Source organism: Pempheris klunzingeri, chromosome 19 (genome assembly GCF_042242105.1).
Source record: "Pempheris klunzingeri isolate RE-2024b chromosome 19, fPemKlu1.hap1, whole genome shotgun sequence".
Taxonomy (NCBI): Eukaryota; Metazoa; Chordata; class Actinopteri; order Acropomatiformes; family Pempheridae; genus Pempheris; species Pempheris klunzingeri.
The window spans coordinates 1,559,638-1,583,241 of NC_092030.1; the positions used below are offsets into that span (position 1 = coordinate 1,559,638).

Here is a 23,604-nt window from a genome sequence, read left to right on the forward strand (position 1 = left end):
ATTTACAGTAGCGCCGCTGTGCTGGATGAGATTCATGGGAAATGTAGTTTGTATTTCAATTTATGTGAGAATATCGACTGTAAACTTCTTTTTCAGACGGACTGAGCTAAGCGGATGTGGTGTCAGGACTTCAGCTTTCTCCCCAAACTGACTCGTCAAGCTTGTCACTATAAACCAGAAGCATGAATGAAAGTCTGCCTCCGGCCAAGTATCAGTTCAGCTGCCTGAGAAACATAAAGGAACCTTTCCTTTGTTTGCCGCTGCTCTTTAAGTGCCGTGAGGGTTTTTGACAGACTGGAAAAAAAATAAGAGTAAAAACTGAACTGAGTTAAATGACACATCCATCAGGAGTGTGTGAAACATGATGAAAGCACAGCAGGTCCTTGTACTCATTCAGACAAAGGCAGATTTCCCCATGGAGTGTGGGCGTCCTCAAACTGTGGAAACGACCTCCTTTGGTGTGTGTGTGTGTGTGTGTGTGTGTGTGTGTGTGTGTGTGTGTGTGTGTGTGTGTGCACTGGTACAGAGTGGCTGGGAGGGCAGAGCAGGTGGGGGGTGGGGCAGCTGCTGCTGGTGGAAATGGTGCACAGCAGCAGCAGCAGCAGCAGCAGCAGCAGCAGCACTGCACAGTCTCTCGACCACCAGACAGATGTGCAAAGAGCCGCAGTCCCACATGCTTATTACACACCAAGGACACGTCACACACACACACACACACACACACACACAGGGACACACACACACGCCTGTGCAAACATGACCTCATATAGACCCGAATGCACCACAAGGACATGTGAATGCCATCTATCAACACTGAGGCATATTAACACACACACACAAACACAGACCCGGACCTGGCAGACTTCCTCATCGACACACACACGTACAGAAACATTAAACTCCATCCGACCCAAAAAAGGAAGACAGATAGACATACAGACTGTGTGGAACAACAAAGGAGGCGTGTACGAGACAATGAATCAGGCCTGTGTGTGTGTGTGTGTGTGATATGTGATGTGCATCATGTCGTACTTTACAGCAAAGCAGTGAAGCAAACTGAAACCGTTGGGTCTCTAACTAAAGCCCCCACCGTCCTGCTGCCCTTGAATCCAAATAACACCCTAAACTGCTGGATAGCTACAAAATACAGGCAGTGAGCCCGATCCAAACTAAACGGTAAAACACACACACGTTCCTGAAGGGAAGATTTAATAGGTTAGACTGCATTAGGTGTACCTAATAAACTGGCAATCAAGTATACTGGGTAAGTGATCTCAGCGTGCAGAGGTGGGAAGCAGAAGCAAACTTCTGTGTGGATAATTTCCCACTCATTTAAGCACTCACACACACACACACACACACACACACACACACACACACACACACATACGCGCACACACACACACACACACACACACACACAGACACACACACACACACACTGAGATCCCATTCATAATGACCCAGACTAACTCTAGAGGTGGTCTGGCAGAGCTGATCAGAATTCCACCTCACACTCTCCTGAGTTTCTGCTCTTCTAGAAACACGCTGGTTTAACACTAAAACTTTAATATTTCAATATGTTTTCAAGTGTTTTTACTTAACCTGAACAGAGTGTGACGTCTCTGTCGTCTCCTGACAGCAAGAAAATACTTCATTTACAGCTGAAACTCTTCATCACTGCTGAAAAATTCTGCTCCCGTGTATATCAGGAAGCACAGCGGTAGAAAATGACAGAATCAGGGTAACACGGAGAGAGATCAGACATGAAAGAGTTACACAGACAGAGTGAGGTAACTCTTTAAGTATTAATCCAGACATCTTCCAAGTACAAGTTTTCTGACAGCCCTGCATGTCTGCTGTGTGTGTGTGTGTGTGTGTGTACACTTGAATACACAGATGAGAGTGAATGATGATGATGATGGTGACGATGGGAAACTCATTATGCAACCGAAGCACAGCGTCAAGTCGCTATGATTAGACAAGCCAGCTGTTAATTAAAGAGACGCCGGACTCTGGAGCGAGAGGACACAGAGGGGAGAATTACAGGTTTACGGACGGATGGACGGACGGTGATGTGTGCAGTTTAGGGATACAAACAAGGTTAATTGGACATGATGTGACATGAAGTCAAAATCTTATGGGATGGCACACCAGAAAGTCTAACATAGTGGGATTCATCCACCTCGTGAAGCCCACATCACGATGTGTTAGCTCAATAAGTAGTCTCTAAGTGAGCTGACGCACGAGCCAGCTGGCAACACACTGGTGTTTGTCAGACACAATAGCTCCTTGAGTTTCTTTCCATTTTCTCTGTGCTGTGCCGTTTAATCCCTTCTGCCAATTTGTTCCCGAGACTGTCAAAATGTTTTGTTATTGAAGTTTGAAAAAAAATTTACCTCCATTAACAATTACATTCAATTATTTCTTAATCGTAACTTCACCATTTTAAAATGCTAAATCTGTGGTGTCAAAGTAAGTCCACTAAAAGTGCCTACAAAGATAGACCAGCCAGAAACAGCTTGGTTCAAGGCCACCAAACTCTATTGACTAAAACAGTTATTTTACCTTGCAGATAACTGGAGGTGCTGGTCTACTGCAGCCTTGATCGGGTCATTTGTTTCTGCTGTTGTGTCACTTTCGTGTTTTAAAGAGTTAGTTCAGATCCAAACTAACCTGTTAAAACACAATAGTCACATCACATTTCCCCTCGGGGATTAATAAAGTATTTGATTGATTGATTGACATATACTAGCAACTCCTCTGTTCTTAAATTAATGTTTTTGTCAATGGAGTCTGGTGGAAATAATGGCCTTACCTTATTAAACAACAGGCCTTTTCCATAATGATGTTAGACACTTCAGATTATCAGAATAATAATCTGAGCCTGTCAGCGTTAAAAACAAGCACTTTCAGTGGACGCAGTGTGACTGGCGCGGTGGCCCAGAAGGATTACATCACAGCCACTGTAGTTCACTCACAGCCTGTTCGCAGCTGCTGGCTGTGGCAATCTACTGGACCAATTCCAAAAATGGTTTGTACCTACCAGTCAGTTCAATCCTAAAATATGTAAAAATAGGGCCCAGGTTAGTTTTCCTTTAAGCTGTGATGAGATCTGAACACCCAGACACACTAAAGTTTTAGTGTACATGCACACAGAGAACATATGAAAGTCACACATCAACACGGGCCGATGCGCAGAGATAAACAAACAAGGCAGACGAGCACACGGGGGAACGGTGCCGAGCGGAGGAGCGGAGAGGACACAGCACCATTAGTGTATTTTTAGCTTCTCCTCTTCGTGAGGCTACAAGCTAAAAAACAGATTTCTGGATGTCTGATTTTTCACGGTGTTACACTGATTCTTCAAATATCATTTTAGAGCTTCACATTTAGCTTCACTGTGTTTAGTCCCTTGTTGCACTCCAGATCAACTTTGACATTTCTGTCCAAACTCGCTCTCACAGTGCACTCAGACAGACGGAGGCCATCGGACAGGCACAAGTCTCAGTGAAAAACTGATGCGTTTTATACTGAAAAAGAAAAATAAGCTTGCAGCCATGTCGACATATATTTTCCACTGAAGTTTAATTATTTTGCAGCTGTCTGCTTCAGTAAAAAGGCCCATCTAGGAACCACTGAGCAGAGTGCAGAGAGTTTAGTTAATCAAAATAAATACAAATAGTCAGCTTGAAATAGATCTGTGGCCTCGAGAACAAAAGTCAAATTAAAGCGTGAGTCTCCCAAAAGGTTCCCAGCTCTCCTCTGCAGAGCCACAAACACAAATATTCCCCTGTGGGCACTGTGCGCTCCACTAATCTGCCCGCCAGAGCGCCTGAATAATGGAGAGAGGAAGGAAGCGAAGGGCGAAGAAGGTAGATAACAAGAGCGTGTGCGTGAATGTCTGCATCTTGTTCCTACATACGTGCGTCGCCGTACCTTGGTGTGTGTGCGGCTGTATGTTTGCAGAGATTATTTGTGTGTATGTATTTGTTTCCGTGGATTAATCAGACATATTGTCAGCCTTGCTGCTCTGCTGAAATGAGCGCTCACATCAGCACGCTGCTGGAAGAAAAACACCGTCAGCACACACACACACACACACAGATGAGGCTCACTGGGTGGTAAGCAGGGCAGAAGAGTGTCTCTAGACAATGCAGTGCTGAGCGCATGAGGTTATGAATCACATTACATCCTCTATCAAGGAACATGCAAACACGCAAGAACAAAATAACCGTAAAAGAGAAATGCAGTGAAACAGAACATCCTGCTTTACGGTTTTCCACTGCTGCCTATCAGGAGTTAAAATCACAGAGAGCATGTGGACAGGTTACACACTACTGTTTTACTGCCAAGGCAGTTTCCTTAAACCCTGAGCAGACTAATACAATGAGTCATAAGACGAACAGTGTCTGAGTTAATATTACTTCCACACACACACAAACAAGAGCCACAGGAACAGATTGGACTCGACACCGTCTGCTTGTGGAACTTCAGAAAGCTCTTGTCAACTCTGTTTTTGTCTGAGTTTGGATTTAGGATCAAGTGTGGAACTAAGTCTTCATTCTTCCTGTTTTTACATACTGGATAAAAATAAAAGACTGCAGACACACACCTTAATCACCAGGCACCAAGTCACCAAACCACAATGAGACAGACTCTCTGTCTCTGCTTTACATGAATATTTCAGATAGGAAGCCAAGAACAGAAGGGTTTTGTGCTCAGTTTGCAGGTACGTATTGATCCAGAAAGCAGGCTTGTGAACCCAAAACCACACACACTCCTTAATGGCCGATTCCCCTGAATGTCATTAGCATGTGTGCTGCTCTTCGGCCCGACCTGCCAACAAAAGCAACGTCTCATAACACAGCAGGAGACCCGTCTCACTGACAATAAGCAGAAACAGATAGCACTGAGCTACTGTTGGGATATCAGTGGGATACGAAGGACATCACACACACACACACACACACACAGACATGTCAGTGTGTGACAGGAGGCGTCTGACCCGAATCCTGCCCTGGGAGGTTATAAGATGAGGTGTGTGTGTGTGTGTGTGTGTGTGTGTGTGTGACCGGACTAGTCGGACAGGCCGTGTGAGGATACATGCAGGGAAGCACCACTTCAACTCTGCACATGGAAACAATTAAGCTAAATTAGTGACAGAAGTGTGAGGACATGCAGTATTTACACTTGTGGGTTTGTGAGTAACACTCCTGTCTCTGCACAGAGCAGCTAACAGTTTCCACGACTACACAGAGCGAGAAAAAAAAAAAGGTTAAAAGCATAACAAATCATCACGAGCCACGATCGCTTCCATTAGACCTGCTCCCAGGACGGGCATCACTTCTGTTCTGTTTCTATTAACTGAACAGCCGATCTGAGAAACAATGATAGTGTCACTGTTAGGCTGTGAGTTGATGTCAAAGTCACCGTAATGTGACTGAGAATGGACTAAACTTGCATTGGTGACACAGAGTTAAATCAGTAACTGGTGTTACTGGTGGATTCTGACACCGTTGGCATGATGACAACAAAGACTTTTACATTACAAACACTCTGCCTTAGATTAATATTTGTTGTGTACTTTTAATGCATACGTAACATTTCTGCATTCATAATCTCATCTAAAGAAGCATCATTACACTACTCATTGCTGATAAAAAGGGGATGACTGGCTCCTAGCAGTGTGTTAAATTAGTGTGTATGTTATAATGATATACTGTATAATTACCATTATTGATGCATCAAATTGTAAGCAGCACGGTGGTGTTGCAGCAAGTCAAAGTGTGGGAAAAGGAAATACTCAAGCTGAAAACTACTTTGTTTTTCATCTTGATGAGGAAACCTCTGCCTTCTCACAGCCGCAGTGAAAACATGCAGGTCGACGGACAAATTGACACGCGGTTGTCAGTGCACTCAGCAAAGCGTCTGAATGATCTCACGCCCTCTCCGGCTGCACAGGCCACAGTAAGGAACCTTTTAGCACGGAGTCGTGAGCCCTTGGCAACGAGCCCGAGGCAATACCGAGTCAACCGGTGGTCAAGGACGGCCAGAGAGGGAGAGGGAGCAGAAGAGGGAGGACGTCATCCATTGAGGAGTGAGACAAAGGACGGCGGGGCCTCGCCACACTCGAGTGACAACAAATAATAGCTCCCAAAAAAATGGGACAAGACCCCTGAGTGACCCGCTTTTCCCCGTTAGTAGACCAGCGCACACCAAAACAATCAGCAAGTCACCCATAACTGTGTGAGGCTGTAGGTGTGGGCACACGAGCAGGAGAGAGGGGGGAGGAAGATGAGTGTGTGTGTGTGTGTGTGTGTGTGTCGGCAGAGATGGGGGGGGGGCGTGGGAAAGCAGCAGCATGTGCCTCGGTTCATCTTCACCTCTGTCCTTTTATATCTCTCTGATCACTGCAGCACCACTCGCTCGCTGCAAAACAGCCAAATGTGTGCAGGGAAAGCTGAGATAGTAGTCAGAGTGGTGTTCACCACACAGTCAGATCCCTTCAGTCAGATCCCTTCAGTCAGATCCCCTCAGTCAGATCCCCTCAGTCAGATCCCCTCAGTCAGATCCCCTCAGTCAGATCCCTTCAGTCAGATCCCTTTAGTCAGATCCCTTCAGTCAGATCCCCTCAGTCAGATCCCTTCAGTCAGATCCCTTTAGTCAGATCCCTTCAGTCAGATCCCTTCAGTCAGATCCCCTCAGTCAGATCCCTTCAGTCAGATCCCTTTAGTCAGATCCCTTCAGTCAGATCCGCTCTGGTTGGGTTGTCATTTTTTTTTTTGCCTCCTCAGCAACATTTCCCAGCATGGGCGCACCCTGAGAGCTACGGGGAGTTTATTACCCACGAGAAAAAGATGGTGTGGGGCAATAATGAACAGGTAAGGCAGGGTGTGAGTGCCTTCGCGGGATGATTCAGTCTCTAATTGAAGTCATCAATAACGCAGCACACAGGTCTCACAGCGATATCAGGCGGGCTGACAAGCTATCTGCACTCCACAAATTCCCCTTTATCTCTCGTGGGTCTGTAAAACGTACAACTTTGTCAACTCGTTGATAACCTTGCTGCCATCTGAGGCCCAGTATCAGCTGTATTTTCAGAAAGCTGTGATAAATGCAGGATGGAGAGGCCTCAGGAGCTGAAACCTTATTTTAAAATATATATATATCTATATCTTCTATCGCGTGCTTTATTTATACACCGACTGTCTGGGTCATTATGATAGGAGCTTTTGGCATTTAATACTTTTCTATTCAGCACTTTTGACATCGTTTAGTGGTCTGAGATGACAATGACAATAAACCTTAACACAACAAATAAAAGCCGCGACATTTTAAGAGGATGAGTCAGGATTTGACCATTAAGTGGAGAGTGAAAAGGTGCACCGCTGCACTCCAACAGATGTGACCGAGAGCCAAATGAGTAGCTGCATTATCCAGATTGTTTCTTTCCCAACCATATGGGACGCGGGCTTGTCTCGTTTCGAGCCACCAAATGACACATGTCTTAAATATGCTTTAACAGGCTTCGCCTCCAGAGCAAAATTAACTCTGCTTATGTTGTGTCCCGGCCTGAAAATACTTCACAGCTCTTGTTCTTGTGGCGGTCGCTCTTGTGACTGCGAGCCTTTTTATGGCCCTTTCTTCATTACTCATCCTGTGAGTTTATTTTAAAACCTGCTTTGCCCTGTTTTCCTCTGTCAGTTGATGTTCCACGCCTTAAAAGTGACCCCACCAGGTTGAAAATAGACTCATTCTCATCCACGCATGCGCGCACACACACACACGTACCCACACTCACATGTGATGTCCCACCTCGGCGTCCGCCTGAGATCCATGAATCAGCCTCGCGCAGACAAGACGAGTGACCGTGACATCAGTGTCAAAGTATAGCGGCGCTGCCTACATCCGACTTAAAGGACGTAAAAGAACATCCACGTTCATGCACAAAGTGAGCTTGGTGTTGTAGGTTGTCCTCAAAAAACAGAAACTATAAACCTCTGAGAAAGTCATTAAATCATCCAAATGATGTCACAGCGCACCAGTCCTGCTTTTCACTTTCAAACATTCACAGTTACTTCTGAGGTTGAGCAAAGCAGGCATGTCATAGACTCATTATCATGACCGTGTCTGTGGTTCATGCTAACTTTGTTTTGGCTCTCTGGTGTCTCAGGACACGACTCCAGAAAAACCATCTGTGTCTGAGCCTCTAACTGAAAAACTTTCAGAACAAACTTCGATTGTGCAAACATCATTTCAAACGAAGAATTAGCTTGTAAGAAAAGAAAAGCACACGACTAAAGAAGCTAGTTAATGTTGGTAGAAAGGGTTCAGGAGCTGGTGGAGACCAAAACAGAGCTGAAAACCAGTGAATAATGAGTCAATGAGACCGTCACATCGATTAAAAATGCCTCTAATAGCAACATTTTTTCTTTCAGCTCGCCTTTCTAAGTCACACAGTGTTCGTTTGTCCTCGTATTTGACTAAAAATCTTTTCTCACCAAAGATACATTAAAGAATTTGTGTTCGTCATCTCCCCTCTAATCCTGTCCTGCTTCCACTTTAAAGTCGGAGGAGTGAGATGGCACTTTTTATTTTGCAGAGGGAAAAGGAGATAATGGCTTTTTACTGGCAGATAGCTCTTTTTCTCGAGAGGTCTGGCCCTGAGACTAAAATGGCTACAGGAAATGGCCCACCGTCAATACCAATCTATCCACCTGAATAGGATAACACCATTTAGCGTGGATATATATACCGTCTGTTAAGTCAGATGTGCTTCAAGGTGCTGCTGTGAGTCTCTGAAACACCCTTAAGGTGTCTTTTCAAGTCTTAAGAGCACAAACACAAAGAGCCGACTGATTTCCAGTGTCTACACATTAAGTTTCATTAACCTTACTAGGTGGTATTTCCAGTTGTTTTCCTCCCGGAGGGTTTCGACTGAGAGAGCACAAGACAGAAACAGAAGTAATGAGAGTAAGAAAGGTTTGCAGATTCACGGCAGACTCAGCTTCATGTTTAAATCTTCCTCCTCAGCTGGAGACGGATGACATAAGCCAGCGAGTCTCTGATTGCCAGCACAGCACATGAAAAATGAAACACTACATTGCCAGCTAATTCACTTACATAAGAGCCTCGAATGAGACGTGAATTCAAAAGTACAGTGACAGACAGAGAGGAATACTAAGAATAAACACAGAGCAGCATCCAGGCAGGAGGCAGAGGAGGCCAGACAAAAACGGCCGTATTTTATTGTTAATTACAGGCCTGTGCATTTTAAATCGTCCTTTGTGTTCCAGCCAAGTGCAGTACGTTACCATGACATAAACCCTAAACTACACTGCAATTATTCTAATATATATTCTAAGCTTCGGGACAGCTTTTTTCGATCACAGTGGATTTCTCAGACGCACCGTGAAGATTTCTTCTCCCACAAATCATCTTGGAGCCTCTAACGCTCACAGGCGGTGGAGATTTAGTAACTGTGATCAACACCCCGCTGACAGAGAAGGGATGTAATTCTCCTGCAGTATTTCTGGAAACGTGCCTCTTTAGTTTTAATCTGGAGTTGAGACAGAACCGGGCACTTCCTCTTCACATGCCTCGCTATTGTTTCAAGCCTGTGTGTGTGTGTGTGTGTGTTTGTACATGTGTGTTCTGTCCTGAATGACATTGGAGAGCTGCACACCCACACACGCATGCATTTTTTCCTTTCATAATCTCAGTGTCTTTCTCTCTCCCTGTTCTTTCCTTCACATGTGACTGCCTGTTGATGCACTGGCTGGTGATGCATGCTAATCAAAGCTAAGAAAAAAAACCTGTTTACACCGCTCTGCCGGGCTTGTTTGCTTCACATCAGCGTGATCCTACCTTGCTGCTGGAGGATAAAGTCACTATGTTTGCAATGAAAGCTTTAAAATGGCCGAATGTGAGGCGCATTTTTAGATTTGAATGGCAGATAAAAAGTCAGTGAAAGTGAGGAGACAGAAGGACACCTGTGTGGATTCAACAGTACATCCTGCACACAGCTCCTCATCTAAAACCTCACTTGAACTTTCACCCAAACACACAAACACTTCCATAAAACCAACACACGTGTTTCTCCCTGTGAACAAACAGAGGCCTCGCAGCGATGTGTCTACCAGAGGAGAATCTGATTCTCTCTGTGTTGTGTTTCTCTCTGAAGCCATCCCTACCTCGGCAGGCTAATTCAATTCATTAAAGCTAATCGTGTCGGTGCAAAACGCTGGAAGTTTCCACTGTGTGGACCAATCAGTCTCCTCACACAGTCAAAGCATATACAGTCTATGAGTCAAAGCCATCTGCTTGGTCTCCTGGAAGCCATCTCTCTTCAGGAGACGGAGTAAAGATGGCAGGTAGCTGAACTCCTTTTTAATGTGCTTGTGTTAGAAAATGAAACATGTGGATCTTTGTCCTCCATTTTCAACTACTACATCAAAAGTACCGGACTTTAGAAGCAAAACATATGAACTAGTTGGTCGTGAATCATGCGGCTGCAGAGGAACAAGGTGAAAGCCTGTCAGAGCGAAGGGTAGTTTCAGTCACCGCCAGGCTCCCGATGTGTCTAACACACACACACACACACACACACACACACACACACGGGTTCAACCATCTTCTGCTGGGAGATTTATAGAGGTCCTCTGCTGGGCGCCCTCGCCAAGGATTCACTTAAGTGATCAATAGAGTTATGAATATCTCTCTGCGTGGTACAACAGTAATAAAATTATTCCACTTTCCTCTGGCCTGGAGAGCAGACTGTGGGCACCACAGGTCCTCCTGGAGATCAATGCTCTCCGTTTTCAGCACAAGGTCACTCTGAAGGCAAACTGGCAAAACCTAAAAACCTAATGTCCCCACACATTAACAGACAGACAGACAGACAGACAGACAGACAGACAGACAGACAGACAGAGGCAGAGCAGGGTGTAGCCAAAGAACACAATGCACACGAGCGAAGACGTTTCCACCGACCGGCTGGCGTATCGTGTACATTAAGTGTGTTTACTCTGCAGTGTCTTCTTTCCCTTTAAGTCAACATCTCATGACAAGGCTTGGAGGAAGTGTGTGTCTAGAGTAAACAGTACTGGCTGTGAGGTTTTCTGCAGTGTGATTATCTGTGTGTGTGTGTGTGTGTGTGTGTGTGCACAGCGCCAAAGCTTCTCTGGTGACACAGGGATTCCTTGAGATAGCTTGTCCTCTGGCCACCGTCCAGCCCACTGCAGAGGGGGGCGGGGACGACACCATGCCAATCATTTGTCACAGCAGCCTTTATCCATCTGAGGTTTTCTTAGATGTTTAATATAAAACGCTGTCTGTCTGGTGATAGACTGACTCTGAAACTGTCCTCCAACCCAGAAAGAAGCTGTTTCATTCTGCACATATAGACAGAAACCTGAAACACAATCGAGATTTCACGACACAAAGGGTGACACGGCGTACAAGACCTCACTTTTCTAGTTTCTAGTCAATTAGATACTTGCCTCTGTTTCATAAGACGGGTGACTGACTTACATTTGCTCTGGCACATGCAGCCACATGACTGAGCCTATAGCCAGGCTGCAGCGCCGTTTCCACGCCTGTGTGTACCGCTTCATCATCTGCTGCTACAGACACTGCTCGTAAGCGACTGTTCAGGGGCGCTCGGCTGTAAACTACCAGAGCTTTTACAGATTAAAGTCAAAGTCAGAGCAAACAGCTCTTGCTCAGCTAAATCCAACACCAAACCTTGCCGGGCTATTCAACGACACAGAGGTAAAACAAAGCGCTGCGAATACAAAGACGGCACGCGTACGCACGTTCACGCGGTGGTGGGAAAGTCTTCATGTTGCACAGTAACTCCTTAGTTGCAGGTATTGAGGATTAAGAGGTTCAGCAGGACTTTTCTTTAAAGCTTCTGCAGCGTTTGGAGGAATGACTCCTCTGCTACAGTTACATATAGACACTGTAACATGTGCATATCTATCAGTATCTCCCAGACAGGAGGTTTTCAAAAATGGTCGTCACTGGACAACACTTCAGACTGGAAAAACCACTTTCTTTGCTTGGGAATTCACGTCTGTTTTGAAGCTCAGGTGTCAGATGTCAGAGCTTCAGCCACAAGGTGCAACTAAACCAGTGGGAAACACCACTTTCTAGTGTCTGGCAACACATACTGGACTTGAATCTGTTAGAATAAGATCATAAATTCATCATCTCTAAGCTCGTACAGTCAGTAGAAGTGAGAGTGGGCGCTTCCTTTCCCGTGGGATAATGACACTGGGGAACGTGTGCGAACGGTTTAGAGCAAGAACATTAATCTGCAAATATTTTGATAATGAATTTGTTTCAGTCATTTGTGAAGCAAAGCTGGTTTCAGCTTCTCGGATTTGAGTATTTGCTGCTTTTCTTCCTCATGTGTGACAGTAAATTAGCATTTTATAGACTGCCTGTGATCAGTCGATAAAATAATCGTTAGCTGCAGCACAAGACCAGAGGAGATGTCTCAGCTTCCTCTGCACAGCCCCTTTACACTGTGGATACAGGTTTGCCCATCTGGTAAAGGTCTGTGTGTGTGTGTGGAAACAGAAGGTCGGTATGGTGGGTGTGGAGTGGGCAACATGACACCCTGTGTCACCACAGTCAGTTTTTGGTTTTGCAACAAGTGGGCTACAGCATCAATAATGGATGACAGAGAAAGAGATGAGGCAGGAAGGCTGAGCGCCGCATCCATTAGTGGGTCTGTACTCAGAGCTGCATGTGTATACGATGGTACGTTTGTTTCTTAATATCTGTATTTTTGTGTATTCATGCGGGGGGGCAGAGGATTAGAAGTACGACAGAGACGTTCAGTACTCAGAGGTAATTAGATATTTGTACTTTAGGGAAATGTCTACGCTGATTACTTTATGTCTCTTTAAATGTAAAGCACGTCGTGTTTTTCGGTGCTGAAATGTGCTCTATAAATAAAGCTGCCTTCCGTATTCCAGTGTGTGTAGGCAAGCAGGCCGACTGCTACACACACACACACACACACACACACACACAGAGGAAAAGCTCTCCTCACAGACGTGACAGAGGAAACACTCCTGGAGTTGTCGCTCCAAGCCGATCACAACCACTTTGCCCTGAGCAGGCTCTGCCACTTATAGGTCTGTGAAGTGGGCCAAACAAGAGAGAGCTGCAGTCACAATGACACATGGAGATATGGAAAACTGGAGCACTCGGAACGGGAAAGAAAACAGAGAGAAAGAAAGAGAAGACAAAGAAGGAGAAAAGCTAAACACTCAGACGGCTCTGACCATGTGGACACCATGTGGACGAGCTCCAGATCCCACAACAAAGCAGCACATGAGGAAACACTTCATACTCTCTTCCCCCTACATTCACAAACAGCTCTGTCACTCAATTTTGGTCTTTTAAGGCAGAGGAATAAATCCAAGAAACTCAAAGTGAACAGAGTTCCCCGTCAGCTGCAGAGTTTTTTGACATTTTACACACCAGATGTGTCAAATGTCTTCCCTCAGCGCTCCCGGCCTCAGTCTTAATGTGTTAATAACGTGACTGTGTGTTTATATTTCAGTCAAATTGCCCATTTGGCTCGTGGCCATGCCAGACTAAGTATCAGCCCGGAGCAAACATCGGCGTGGCCTCGGTATCTTGCAGTCTGGGCTGTTTGCACGAGGTTTCTGTTGAAGACTCACAGGCTGCCGTGCTAACCAGAAAATCGGATAACTCGGACAGAAACTATCCAGAGTGGTTGCTAAGCCGCGTTGAGCCTCTGCAAAATTTGAAAGTTATGTAAATTATCTTTTGGAAATATGTGTTTTAAGTGGGGGCACAGGCTGAGCTGGAAAAGCCAGAGAGTTGGATTTCTCGTCTCCATTTTGCTCCTGGGTAGGTACGTAGGAGGAGAGCTGCTGGCTTGGATTCTGCCGCCTGTCAGAAGAAAAGAGAGCTAACAATGGACTGAAACAGAAAGACAGAACGGCAATACAATACAGCTGCGTAAAAAGGGCTTTTACAATTCTGACTGGCTGTGAAAAGACCCAGAATCACACATTAATGACAGATTTTTGCAGATGAGTGATTTCCATTCACATTTTCTGTTCGACCTGCTCAGGATCACATTCAGATTCATCTAAAACTCTCTTTTTACAATAGTGCACATTTGATTTGACCCTGATTGCTTCTGAACTGAGGGGCAGCACGTTAAATCGCTGAAGATAACGTGTGATACTTCCTGTATTTTTGCAGACGAGCACAGTCTCTCCAAGAACTTGAAAATCAGTTGTCATGGCCAAATTGGGCTTAAAATCAGCCTTTTTATTGTGTGTTATAGTGTGCTGCAGGCCGAACAGCACTGAGTGAAAGAGGCAGGCAGAGAGAGAAATGGTCAGGGGGATAGAGAAAGGGATATTAAGTGACATAAAAGAGATATCACAGAAGGAGGGATGTTACCGAAGGGCATTCAGAGAGGAGGTGGAGGAAGGGGAGGGAGGCAGATAGCAACATGAAATCTGATCTTCCCCAGGAGCCTGCAGTTATCCAGTCCCTCTGCAACTAGCGGCTCAACAAATAACCGACAATAAAAGGAGCCGGAGAAAGCCAAACAGAAATGAAACTTCCATTCACATCTGGTAAAATCTTGTTTTCACCTCCATGTTTTTCGACATTTAATAAAATACCTGCTCAGACACGACCAATTCTGCTTTTTGTTCCTCAAAAATCGATAGGACGACGGCACACTGTTTGATTCTCCCTCCTCCCTCCATCTGTGCACCAACCCTCCAAACAGCATCCTTCCTGAAGCCATCTGTATCTATCGGTGCCTTCACAGGGAGTCACATTTACCAGGAGAGCCCACCTGAGTGACCCACTGATGGAGCTCACAGCCTCCACAACCCTTTTCATGTTCCTCATATGACACTGAAACACAAAACATACAAAGTTACTGACAAGTGTTTTCAAGCTGAACATGACAAACATCCGTGTTTCCCCCACAGCTGAGTTTTTAAAGCCACTTGAATACCAAACATATTGTGTACTTGACCTCCTTCTGTCCTTAGTCCTCGTCTGGTCGGCGCATTTCAAACACACAAAGCTTCATCACAGTCACTTCCACGGCCCCTCGCCTTCATTCACACTCTTACAAAACTGTCATTTTCCGACACATCTGTGCTTCCACGGGCGGGACGAGGCTTCTTCTGTGCATCCTTCACACTTTCAACCCAACAAGAGGTGTAGAAATGTGCTGAGGAGCCACAAAGAGACGCTCTGTGCACATCTCAACAAAAGGACAAACTGAGAAATCAGGTTTAAATCATGTCTACAGTGCGACTCTTCTTCTTCTTCTTCTTCTTCTCCAGCTGTTTCCACGGGCTCTGGTCCACTCACCAGACAGAGGTGGCAGCTGTGACGCTCATCAACAGACTAACAGTTACTCTCTGTCTGATAAATGTAGTCTCTCTCTCTCTCTTGTAACTTCTCTACCTGTTTCTCCACAGCTCAGCCCCTCACACAGCAGGTTAGCCCCCCGAAACCAAACACAAACACACACACACCTCCACCTTTAACAGCCCGGGCAGCCCGAAAGAAGTGCTATTTATCGAGCAAACCCATCCAGCCGCCCAGCGCAAACACAGTCCAATAACAAAGAGCCTGAGGGAAAAGAGAGAGAGAGCGAGCTGACAGGCCCAGAGGAGGCAGGAGGGCCAGAGTGGAGCAGGAAAGGGCTGTAATGAGTTCTTTGTTGTGTGGGTGTGTGTGTGTGTGTGTGTGTTGGTAGCTGCTGATATTCTGGATCTGGTTCTAGGTCAGTAAAAACACCTGAAGTTTGAATTAATCTCTCATCAGGTTTGAGGTTTGAAAAGCAGCATCCATACTGGACCCACATCCAGTGAGACGCCTCTGAACCCAAACCTTGTGTCGCGCCTGCAGAGAGATGAGTGCAGCACGTCAGCGTTCAGAGAGGGACTCTGTGTGTGTCCGTCTGAGAGACAGGAAGAGGACAAGGTGTCTCATCCTGTGGCTCTTCATCATCTGTGGCTACTAAGAGCTAATAAGGTCTGAAGTGCTTCCGCTCTCTTCCGCCTTCGAGCTTCTCTGTGGAAACGACTCCAGGCGTTTTTCTGTCCCCAGCAGTGCACCGATGACTCCTGCGCTTCTCTTCCGGAGACAGAAAGCACTGGATTTTACAAGCTCCAGAGTATTTAATGAGCCAATGTTTTGACTATTAAGGATTTTGTCCTGCATCTGAACCCAACAAGCCACCAAAAGGCAATACAAAGGTGCCATTTCACCAATAATCCAGTAAACATGAGAAAAATAAAATCCAGTTTCACATTCCTCTCCATGCACCAACTAACCCTGCATCTCTACAGACGGGTACGTGGTGTTTGTTATCATTTGTCGTGGAGGTTTCCCATCCATGATGCTCTCGATATCCAGGATTTCAAGGACATTTTTCCACAGACAGCTTAATTAACCATCAGTGATCCACAATCCTAACTACTGACAGTAAGTTAACTCCATTTAAGACAACTAAAGCCATTTTCTGAAGAATCATGAGCTTTTAACTGTCAGTCCACACACACATTGGACATACATGCACAAGGATCCGTCCGCATGGTGGACGGACAGACAGAAGAACAGACATGTTGACATAAAGAAATAGCTGGGGGGAAAGAAAAAGACAGAGTCTGAGAGTCGGCCGTGCAGGCGTGAGGGAATAAGCTCAGCAGTCTCTACTGTTCTGTAACAAGGAGGCCGGCTGCTGACATTTGGCATTGATTGTGTTGTTTTATAGGCATTCGTCAGTTAAACCCCTATTGGACAATTACAGAGAGCCTGCTCGCTCCTGCAGGGGGGGTCTTGACTTTGATCTCTCCCTGCTTTTCCCCTTGCTTGGTGGAAAACCCGAGGAAACAAAGACAGAAAGGTGATGCGCCTCTAATTGGCTCCAAGCAAAAGGAAACTGGAAGCAGCTGTTTGAACGGAGCAGCAACGGACAGAAAGAAACAGCAGAGACGGGAGAGAAGGACGAGGAAGTGGGGAGAGGTGGGAGGAGAGGATTAATAAAGTGACAGAGGCGAGAGGAGAACTTTAGGGAGGAAATGAGGGAGGGAATGAGAGAGGGAATGAGAGAGGGAATGAGAGAGGGAATGAGGGAGGGAATGAGAGAGGGAATGAGGGAGGGAATGAGAGAGGGAATGAGAGAGGGAATGAGAGAGGGAACGCCTCATTAGATATAAGAAAAGCTTCGTTTGATACGTGTTAATTTTCCTGGAATATCTGCAGGAATAATCTGTTTTATTTCTGTATAACCTGTTCTGCATACATGCCAGCGATGGTTTGGGACTGATGATAATCCCAACTGAAATATATAGGACATCATGCATTAGCTGTGTATTGAGTGCTGCTGGCTGTATGAAGGGGAAATGCTAATCTGATTGTTAACCAGTTTCTAATTCCCAGACTAAAGAGTGGAGATTAAGGCTTACATGTTTGCATGACTAGACAGGTTCCTGCTGCCCTCTAATCCAGAAAATAATATCACTGGGCTTTCAGTCGTGCATGTGTGAGACATATGTGGCACAGGGCTACAGCTTTATCTCAACTCACTGAGTGTCATGGACTTTATACACCTAATGTTTGCACTGTGCATTCTTTACATGTTTTGTCTACATTTGGATTTTCCTTCACACCTTTTCTGTGTCTTTGTATGTATTGAAAATACAGCTGTCAAAAGAAAGTTTTCAGACAGCATCAATATGTTCTGGGTTTCTTATATTTTACATTATTCTATATATTTATTTCTGTGCTCTATACTTCCACAAAGTTTGTTGGCTCAAAAGAAATCAGCAGAGTGACCCTGACCTTCACTCACTTACATATATGGGTTAAAACTTCCCATGATGCAATGGCTGACTGGCACTGACTGACTCCACGCCCACAGTTTGTGACACAGCCTTTCTGTTTCTGCCCAACCTGAAGAGATGCTTGACAGAATTCCTCCAGAGCCACAGGAGACTTGACACATCTGTTTCCACAGGCGGTGCTGCAGGCTGCTCCCTATTGGCTGGCAAATGTGTGTGTAAAAAAAGGTGGAATGGTCCTTTAATGTCAGTAAATCTGGTTAAATTCCTTCTGGGTCATTCTGATATAAATCTTCACAGAAGCCACACTGGTTCTGGTCTCAGCCCTTCAGACCGTAAACCAGCTCCTGTTTAATGACCCCAGCAGCTACACCAGGACACCAGGACACCAGGAAACACACCGGCAAGCACTTCCACGACGAGGCCGAGGAGCTGAGGCGAGCGGTCGGCTGAGGACGCTCACTAGCACAGAGTCTCTGCACTGTGGCCGATCCGGATGACAGATCCCAGCGACACGGGACACGTTACTGAGGGCCAAAATGGCCGCTGTTCAAAAAGGCAGGCAGCTGCACAGAGAAGAAACGAATCACCAGAATTTATGTGAGGGGTTTTCCAAGTTTTTTTTTTTTTTTTTTTTTGTCGGTCACCAGTGGAGAGATTGTGGCTGGATGTTTGGAACAGGAAGAATAGAAGCAGACACGAGAAGAAGAAATAAACAGAAGCAGAGTGGAGTGATTACCGAGGGCTGTGAGTTTGTGTTTACACGTCTGTCTACAGAGGACACACGCTGATCATCCAGGCCGCTTCCCTTCTCCCAGAGGTTAGCCTGAAAGGCCCAGGAACTCTACACAGGGACACACACACACACACACACACACACGGAGGGTGGAAACCGTGAGCCAGGCGCTGTGACTCCCTCTGGGTAGCTGCTGGAGCTGCTCCACCCTCCTGCCCACCGCTAACAGAGCGAAGAAGCTCTGACCAGAGTTCACTTCTTCTGCAGCACCACCAGGACACAGTGTGCAGGACCACTGCTGTGGTGACAGCTGTTTAGGAGACAGAATACTGTTTGGATCTTCTGTTTCTCTTTACGTGTCTTGTGTTTCCTATTTGTTGTTCTGATAATCGGATGCAGTTAAACACAAGACGAGCCCACAAACTCACATCTTGAATGAGTAAACAGGCTTTTCACTTTTTCTCCGAAAGGAAGCGTCCTTCCTCCAGAACTGATCCCAGCAAAGGGAACAAAGGGAGCGCTCTGTGCCCACGTAATTGGTCCGAGCAGGTTGCACCAGCCCAATGACAGGCTCAGCTGAGCACCCAGCTGGCAAGGAAGGACGCCTCCCTCTCCACCTCCACCCTCTTCTTCTTACCCTCCCATCCTTCTGTCCTCTCCACCACTCGGGGACTGACTGCGAGCCTGCAGCTCCTGTGTGTCGGCTGAGGTAACGGAGGCTTTCACTGCCAAGATCACTCAACAGCACAGACTGAACAAGCCTTTTTAAGAGCTACACCCCCCCCCCAACCCCCATCCCCATCCTCCCCCATCCTCCCCCATCCTCCCCTGGCTCAGTGTGAAAAAGCGGTCATTGTGCCACGGCGGACTACAGTAAAGCATGAGGGCTTGGCCGGAGGAACCTCTGACAAAATCTCTCTCAGTGTCTCGTGAGCCGTCTCTACACATCATCCCTTTTCATCCTCCCCCCCCCCCCCCCCATTCACACATGGAAATACATGCTGAATCACATGGTGCCACAACTGCACACACACACACACACACACACACACACACACACACACATGCAGGCTCAGAGAGGAATAAACACACACAGCCTCAGATCCTCTCTGGCAGCGCTGCTTCAGACCGTCAGCTCCACTGATCGCCTGCTTGTTACAGGATTTACAAGGCAGACAAACACACACACACACACACACACAAGCAACACGTTGGGTTCCCAGGAAGCAAGCATGAGTTTGGGTCTGAAAACTTCATGTTTAGCAGCAAATATATTTAGCATAATACCCAGAAACCCACACAGAGCGGCACTGACGACGTCAGCAGATTTAAAAAGGCCCCTGAGGGACACCAAGCCCTTTTCTCAGTGCCTCTTAGAATACATCCAATAACACACACACACACACACACACCAGTGAGGTTTTTGACCTTTGACCTTCTTTTTGGACTCTTTGATATCAACAACATATTTCAGGCAGGATTTGAGGTGCAGCAGCTTTTCATAAATCCAACACTAAGACTGTGCAAACAGTAAAGTCCTTAGTAACTCCTTTCAAACAGTGATTTATTAAATACAGCTGCACCATTAAAACTAAAGAAATGTCTGAACTGGTGAAGTAATGTTTAAATCAGCTGGGAAACACCTCCGACAATAATATCAGATTACGTTCATCTTCATCATTATTATTAAAGATTTTATCACGTGGCAGGTTTCTGTATTCGTCTCCCCTCCATCTTTTCACATTTCACTATTCAAAGGGTCAGTTCACTCCCTCCCTCCTCACAGTGGAGGTGAGCACATGATCAACACAACAGCAAGTTATCGACACCACGCTGACTTCAAGACTGAAGCAGCTCTGGAACAACATTTCAATGCCAAAACATGGGAGCAACAACCTGGACGGGCGAAATCACACAAAACCAAATAACCCAGAGAGGTAGTGCCTGCCTAAAAACACAGCAGCTGATGGGACCCAGCTGAGGGGGGGTGAAGGTGGAGGCTGTGCACAATACAACCATTGAGGCGTTCCCAGGTCTGTCCTGGTACGGCACCGTTTGGCATCCCCGCCCTCACAGACACAAACCCACAGGTATTCCCTGCTTCAGAGGCCGAGTTCCCTTCACATGAATCAGTGGAAACAGCCCCCGCCCATCTCATCACAGAGGGCAGTGAAAGCTCCCTTTCTTCAATGAACGGACCTCACTGGGCCTTTCACTGGGTGAGGAGGGTGGAGACTGGTTTTGATCTTAGTTCACCTTTTCTCTCTTTCCCACTGATTGACTGACTGATTGGTTGATTGGTTTCATTTTATCGCATCTTTTTTGGTTCTTCCACCACAGACCAGAGTTTTAAAATCAGAATTGTCCTCACTGGTGCAGAGGACCTCTGCAGGTCGTCTCACATGAAGAGATGGAAAACTGAGTCACGGTGACGTGGAATAGACTTGTCAGCCGTCTAACTCAGCATGAACGATCAAATGCATTGGTGCAACGTCGCTGCGCTCACGTTTGTTCAGTTCAGTTCAAAGATGAAAAGTTGGCAGCTGAGGGTTGTGCCTCCAAACATGTTTTGCTTTATTTTTCATGAGCCAAGCTTTCGCTTTCCAGGCGTCTGCGCTCTCCCGACTGAATGGCACTCCAGGGAGACATCTTTATTTTCATCTTTCACTCATTTTGTCACTCTGTTTTCTGTCTGTATTCACAAAGACCTGCTCAGCATGTACACCTTTCATCCTGACAACTCCCCAACATTCAATAAATAAAGCACACTATGAGGCAATTACTGCTGCAGGAAGAGAAGAGGAGAGGAGAGGAGAGGAGAGGAGAGGAGAGGAGGAGAGGAGAGGAGAGGAGAGGCTATATATCAGAGCAGCTCTGGCAGATGGTGACTCCTCCACAGAAAGCCGTTTTCCACCAACATGGGATGGTTTCTCTTCCGGTTTGTCGATCTGTTCGGAGCATTTCCACCAAAATTAAATTAGCTCGGACACCAAAAAGTTGGTTCCCAGCTGGGACCAAAAACCAGGAAGCTTCCCTTGACTGTGACGACATCATCAATGGGGAGGAAGAGTCTTAATTATTGGTCCATGAAAACAAATATCTGTAATAACAGAACGAGATCAGTGCTTCCTTTGTGTGTTGTTAATGACCCATCCTCGACCACAACGGTTACACTCCAAACTTGTGAAAACACGGGCTGATATTCACCAGACAGAACCAAAGAACCCTGAATGGACCAGAGCCTATTATATAGAATAAGGGGTAATAGAGACAGTGCCGTCTCCCAACTCGGGTCAAACTCTGGCAGGAAACATCCTTCCAGCGACCCGGCCTGAACATCATCTCCCCACACGTGTGCTCACCTCTGGCTGGAGGCAGAGCAGCCTCGGTGTAGGAGAGTAAACACGAAGCGAGTGTGTGTGTCTTTGTGTGTGAGCCGGAGTCTGTGTGTGTGTTTCTGTTACGCAACGGGAGAGTTCTTCCCATCTGTGCCTCTCTGCAGCCCCCGCATCCCTGACCAATGAAGCGAGAAACGACAGCTCTGCCTTGCACCCTGCCTCCCTCGGTCTTCCTCACAACACCGTCCCACTCTTCATTATTATCATCGGCCGCCCACCAAAAACACGCTCTTTGACTCTTCTTCCCGTACTATCCTCTCTCGGTGTTCCGGTCGGCCAAAAGCAAACGCCGCCGGGGCCCCAAATGATGCAATATTCATCGCTCTCATCACCTTCGCTGTCAACATCACACCCGTCTGATCTCAGCTTAAACCTCAACTAGAAAACAAGAGCACTCTGCAGGGTGTCCAACCAACATTTCACTTCTTAGGCTCAAAGTCCAGATTATCCCACTAAATGCATCGCTGTCTGCAACACATCCCCCCCCCCCCCCCATCCACCACCTCCATCCCGGCTCTTCTGGCTCGCCTCGCTCCCCACAGGGCTCATTGTTGTGGAAAAGATGTTAAAACAAAGAGAGCAGACAGTGCAGCGATAATCCCAAACAGAGCAGCTGGGGAATTAGCTGGCCATTTGCTGGGGACTCGCTCTCTGGGTTTACTGCTAACTAAGCACAATCTTAATTGCTGCTGGAGCTGGAGAATGTTAGCACGGCGCTCGGTCGTCGGTGGTGTTCGCCCATTACTTGTCATCAGGGAGGGAGTGGTAATTAAAAAGGGAAGACGTCGTTCACTGTCACTGCAAATACGTCTGAGGTGGTTCAGCATCACATCCTGTGTGGAGAAACACTTGGGCTGGTTCCACCGTGTCAGTGGCTCCATTCAGAGAAATGAATTATAGATGCACAGAGAGTGTTCTCTCTTCAGGATATTTAGGCAGTGACCAGTATCGCTTTCAGACAGTGATGCTAACCAGGACGTCTTCAGCACTGAATCACATATTACAGCATCTCATTAAGGCCTCACAGGCACTGGAACCACTTTCCCTCTGACGCTACAGGTGAACTTCCACAATCAAACTTCCCCAGCTGGTGATTCACATTAAGAGACCTGATTTTTTCTACTACAAGCTTTCTGGATTTCTGAAAATGTGTATTTGTGAAATGGTGTATTATCTAATTAAATATGCACTCATTTACAAACATTACTGGAACAGAAATCTGACTAATTTTCTCCATGTTTTACTGACTTAAATGTTGAATATATCAGGCTCTGAATGACATATGAACAATAACATGGAGAGAAATAAGTATAAGTATAGTAAGAAGTGATTCTGGCTCAAAGTGAGAAAAAAACAACAGCCTGTGAAAATATGAATTCAGCAGAAATCTACAAACACAAATAGACAAAGTGAAGTAAAACACTAAACACCTAAACGTGCATGAGAATAGACGTTATGAAATCTCAATCTGTCATTGCCCAGTGCTCACTGCTCCTTCCTCTGTCGCCGTCTATCTGACTACCTCTTCCCCCATATCCACTTCATCCTGGCACTGGATGCGTGTGATGCCTGCACCCTGCCGCCCGTCTGGTCC

General features: G+C 46.2%; 1 protein-coding gene and 1 long non-coding RNA gene across 2 annotated transcripts in view; one reads left to right on the plus strand and one right to left on the minus strand.

Moving 5' to 3' along the window:
• The window catches only part of LOC139219083 (uncharacterized), a 348,076-nt gene that overhangs the window by 148,987 nt on the left and 175,485 nt on the right, over nt 1-23,604 (plus strand). The window lies entirely within an intron of this gene.
• bcr (BCR activator of RhoGEF and GTPase) overlaps nt 1-23,604 on the minus strand; it is a 68,755-nt gene that overhangs the window by 42,630 nt on the left and 2,521 nt on the right. The window lies entirely within an intron of this gene.